Here is a 6,000-nt window from a genome sequence, read left to right on the forward strand (position 1 = left end):
TACGTTAGTGATTGGTTTTGGAGGCAAGATTACAACTTCAGTTGGGTATGGGAGCGGATTAGAAATCCCTTTACGAACGAGGAAAAGATCGAATGGGAGCGCTGTTTTCAACTCATTGTCACTGCTGTTTGGGCTAATGGTTCGGACTCGTAGGAGTGGCTTGGAGATAGGGATGGAGATTTTTCGATTAACTCGGTTAGAGATGTTAATCCCGGATAAATGTAACATACCAACCGTGTTCTAACTTGGGAAGCGTTGGTCAAAAGGAACATTCAAGGTGTGAGAAGGTTATGCCCCTTGTGCAAAGAAGGGCTGGATACGATTGATCATATTACGACAGGGTGTTTGGTGGCGGCAGTAGTGTGGGATCATTTAAGTCATTGGTGCAAGGTCCCGGCTATCTTTGGGTTTTTAGTTAGGGATGTCTTGGAACTGCATAAGACGGCGGGCTCTCAGATAAGGAAAAGGAGTGTTTTGTTATATGGTCTTTTTAATGAATAATTATAAATCTGTTTAATCTGGTTAGTTTAGATCCAAGGTGTAAACGAACATAGCAGCTCATGAGTTGCTCTATACCGGTTTTCGGAAATTGGAAGATTTAAATTGAGTTAAGGTCAAACGAGCTTAAGCGTATATTAAAGCTCATGTAATAAACAAACTCATGCTTAGGCTTCATTTTCAAACAAGACTAGCATCGTCAGCCTTTTATCTATGTAGCTTTTTATTTAATATAGGTTAGTAACCCGTGTAATACACGGGTTGAATAAAGAATATAACATCAATAAAAAAGATGTTTATATACGTGATATAATTTAGGATTGTATAACAATTTCTTATATATGAAATTAAATATTACATTATATATAATTTTGAAAAAAGGTTAAATACAAACATTGTTCATAAACCTTCAAATATCTCATTGTACACAACATATGTGGTTTTCCCATATTAATTATTGAATGATACTAAAGGATAACTTTAAGGTTTTAAAATGGTAAAACAAATCAAGAGTCAAGCCAAGTTTAACTAAATTTTCACATAACGCAAATTCTGAGTATTTAGATGTACACACGTTCAAAAAGAGACTTTTAATAGTTTATGCATATGTTAGTTGTTTTGCGCAAATCAAAAGGATCTTTATAATAACAATATTTTGAAATTAAATATTTAAAAATTAGTTTAAAAGGCGTAATAAATAAACAAATTTAAACGTTTTTTCTTATTTCTGGAAATCACACTAAATGAGAGAAATTTAATTTAGGAATTTTAAATTTTAAAAGTAATAATAAATGTAAGAAATTAATTTAATAGATTTAAATAGGGTTTAATTTTGGAAATAGCTTATGTATCATCCTGTGTTGACACTTTAGAAAGATGTCATGTGTCCATATTGTGTTGCTTTAATATAAATAGTAAGATTTATCAGAAAGTTTGCTATATTATTTATAAATAGGTTAGATCCCGTGTTACACACGGATGATAAATATATAAAACTTCACACACACACACACACACATATATATACTGGCAGAGAGCCCGCGTGTTGCGGCGGTTTCTCAAAACTTGGTCGTTGCGGGTAGAACTAACAACGAGGTCATTAAACTATGCGCTATCTTTTGGTGTTGTCCATTTTCATCAGTTAACATTTTTATTCGCACGTTGCGACGACATACACATTAAACCATAAAAGAAGTCGATGTTTTATGTTTTATGACATGTTCGGATGCTCAAAAGGTTCAACATGAGAAACTTTATTGGAAGAATATAACCAAATATTCAAATTTGCTTTAAGTATTCATGCAATATTGATATAGAATAATCGAGCTAGAATCCAAGATTCCAAACGAAAACCTCAAGATATCTTGATAGTGAGGCTAGGCGAGAGCAAATTATGCAAGGACTATAGATTTAAAAAAAAATTGATGCAAGTATGAGCTATGATTATAAAAAATTTGATGCAAGTATGAACTATGATTATAAAATTTTTCCATACTTAAAAGTGTAATAAGTAGACAAGCCTTTTAAATAAGCAAATCCTAAACACCCCCTAAATGTGATGAGCAGTTAAGCCTTTTAGATAAGCAAATCCTAAACACCCCTTAAATATGATGAGCAGTTAAGCCTTTTAGATAAGCAAATCCTAAACACCCCTTAAAAGTGGTTATTCAAATGTCATTTACTTGTGCATCTGCAAGCCTTCACGAAGCTCCTTTTTTCTAGTTTTCTTTTGTTCCTTCTTCGGTTTTCCTCATGTAAATGTGCATGCTTCACTGTAATGTTGGGCATATAAACTTGGATTTCAATATCTTTGCTGCAACCCTCTTCCCTACAAACTATATCATATAACTAAAAAATAAAAACTCCACAATTTGTATCTTTTTTTTTTCTTTCGTAAAATGAATAAAGCTAGTTACAAATGCTCAAATGGTGTTTGGTGTTTCTTACTAAAACTAATTTTGCTCATTGCATTTAACTACAAAACTATTTTTAGAGTGTTTGTGATTACTTACCCAACTGCTTATCATCTTGTTAATTGCGAATAAATTAAGTTGTAAAAATAGGCAGTTTCAAGTTCTTATTTCCAAAAGCATCAAATAAGCAATCAGGAACACCACACCACCTAACAGTATCATTACCGGTTAGAGTAAAGAGTACATTTTGAACTAACCATATATTTTTTGCATTCTCATGTACAAAGGCCGGATTCTTTGAGCAATTGTTTACATTGTTCTTCCATATTCAACTGCATGCCATGTCTCTGTTCCAAACAGTGCATTGCAACATTTTAGCATTTGATTTTCATAAGTAAATACAAGACAATAAAATCGTAGAAAAAGGTCTTGAAGGTCACATACCCAGCGTAAGTCGCGTTTTACCTAATCCCATTGGTTAGCAGGGCATTAGCGGGGTCCATAAGTTTTCCAATAACTGTTCTCAGTTTCCCACGGCTATCCAAAAAAGTTAGTGTATTGGCATTCAACCCACATATTAAAGGGATTCCTCATAAGGCCAAAACAACATACGTGTTTGCAATTCAGATACACAATATGACTACAAATCCTACGAATTGACACTTACATAACACAAGTTTGTGGTAACTTCAACCCGTTTACTTATGAGTGGGTCGCTTTGGGATGCGTTTAATCTCAAATGGGTCATTAAAAGTCACCAACATTCCTTTAATGCAAACAGCCTCTATAATCGCATATTTAAAAAATATAAATTATTATTTCAATAATATTGTTTTGAAATCCTAATTAATGCATTAGTTGTCTACACCAAATCTTTTAAAATGCTCACAAAATAAGTGATTATGGGTCAACGCAAACCATTGACCAGATCAAACATGTTTTGTCAGAGACTAATAAAGTGATTAGTGTTATAAATTATATTTAAATTTATTATTGTGTAACTATGATGATATATAAAGCTGTCGCTAAAAATATTTAGTTATATTCGAAAAGTCGAATATAACATGATACCTAGAAAATGCCCAAATCAATGATCAACTTTGACCAAGGAAAAGGCAACCTTAAGTCCTTAACTAAAATGTCACAGTTGACTTAAGAAATCAACAACGCCCAAAAAGAGTTTTGACCAATTAACATTCAAACTTGACCCAAAATTCAAAATTAACAAGAACCTTACCGGTCCCTTTCAATTCAATATGACCAATTTGCCTCTAGCATCCAAGATCATTGGGCTTTGATTTAAATAGACCAACAAACCAGCTAAAAAAGCCAACGAGCCAAGCTAACATTGGCTCGGGATCGGATCGCCTAAAAACCGAACCAGATTGGCGGGTAAATAATTTTAAGCATTCAGTTTTGGAAAGAAACCGTTTTAACCCGAGCACGTTTAATAAACTATTTCATCAAATAATAAAACATTTGAATTAAAAAAAGTTAAATAAAAAAACGGGGGGCAAAAAATATATATATATATATATATATATATATGTATATATATAATAGTGCGCACACCTCATTTGATTATCACTTTTCTTGATCTTTGGATAATGAACACAATAGTCTGCTTCTAAAATAGCCTTGAGATCCTTTGACGGGCTTTGGTAAGCGTTAGGACTCTTCCCAACACACGCGTAATAGCTTTTTTGATCCATGAGAAATTAGAGCATCCATCCGAACACATAAACAATAATATTATGTTTAAGATAACTACACCTTAAAGCAAATAAAGTAAAACGTTATATACTTTTGTTGACCGCAATGAAGAAAGATATGCATTCCGAACACATAAACAATAATATTATGTTTAAGATAACTACACCTTCAAGTAAATAAAGTAAAACGTTGTATACTTTTGTTGACCGCAATGAAGAAATATATGCATTGTGCATTGCATATACCTTTTTCGGGGATATATCAGGCAGCCTCAAGTATAGAGATCCCTTAGGTGAGCCAGGGCATTGACCTAAGAAACACAGTCAGTGCGTTACAGAAAAAACAACAAATATAATATGAATTGAAGTGAGCTCAAAAGTTTTACTACCAATACTAAAGGCGATGTCGCGGATGGAGGAAAGACTGCTGCAATCAACCGCAGATTCTCCCATCGGGTTTGGTAATCTATCACAACTACATTTACATAAAATAAATGCTCATAGCCAATGTTATATTTGTGTGTATTATGTCATCTTCAGTGCGTTTTGTTTGATTTGGCTATGTACCCAAAAAAAGCCATCTCAAAGAAAGAATATATTCCATCACTTATTCCACCAGAAAACTTCCATTCTTATCAACCACACTCTCTCAATGATAAGAGTGTTAACAATAACAAGTAATGACAAATAATGATGTCATAAGTTTATGCAGCTTGCAATGTGAGACTGCTGACCTGACATATCGAGTACCATCATAAGTGCACATGTTTACAAACTGGCCAGTTCGGCTTGTTTATCTTAGCGAGTTGAAATGTTGCTCATCTCATTTACAAATGAGCCGATTTCAAGCTAGGCATGACTCATGAGCTTGTTTAAAACTCCATTCAAAACTTATGAATGGTTTGTAGTTTGTGGGCCTTTTAACACTCCATTCAAAAGTTAAGAATTGTATGTTTGGTTTGTAGGTTACATTCAGTTAACTCAGTTATTTGAATAAAATTTTGATTTTTATCTCTGTCGACCACCATTCATCCTTTGCTGAGTATGTTTGGTTTGAATCTCAGGAAGATATATTAAAAGCTTATTTTGAAGTTCTAAGATGATAAGTTTGTTGAAAGATGACATTTGGTATGAGTTTTATAGTTATTTTTTATTTGACAATGAAAGTGAACTTATATATATCCATTTAAGAATTGTATGACCGTTTAAAATATATCAAAATGCTCCACTATAATTAGCTTGAGGTCTAGAAGAATGATGTTAATATAAAATATATAGTTAATTTGCCCTTAATATGCTATTATTTCAAAGCATATATATATATATATATATGTGGGTGGGTGGGTTATACATTTAATGAATTATAAACGTCAGATTATTATTATAAGGTATCATGTTGCTAGGTTTAATTAAAAGAATCCAACATACAAAGACAAATAGCGAAAATTAACAATTTAAAAAATAATTCTAAGTTATGCAACATATTTCTAACTTATACCATGAAACAAAAACACATATTAATTAAAATTTCATTATCTACTGAAGTCATATGTTGTAAACTATGAAACGTAAACATGTAGATGTTGTAACATAAGATATGTTTTATAAAAACTATTTTTATTGAAACTATAAAACATATAAGTACATAACAGACAAAATGCTAAAAACATGAATATAACAAAGAGATATAATTATAACTTTTATTAAACTGCGCATTTAATAAAGCAGCAGTATAATCTAAACCTCAGACTTAAACTACCATTTCAATCCAAACATCCATGCATCAAGTCCAAACGTTCATAAATAATTTCCCAAAATAAAATAATAATAATAATAAAATAACAAAGTCTCAAAATTTAAAAACATAACAATGAAAA

Source organism: Bidens hawaiensis, unplaced genomic scaffold, assembly GCF_021521415.1.
Source record: "Bidens hawaiensis isolate Kalapana, Puna unplaced genomic scaffold, B.hawaiensis_p1.1 tig00041907_1, whole genome shotgun sequence".
In the NCBI taxonomy this organism is placed as follows: Eukaryota; Viridiplantae; Streptophyta; class Magnoliopsida; order Asterales; family Asteraceae; genus Bidens; species Bidens hawaiensis.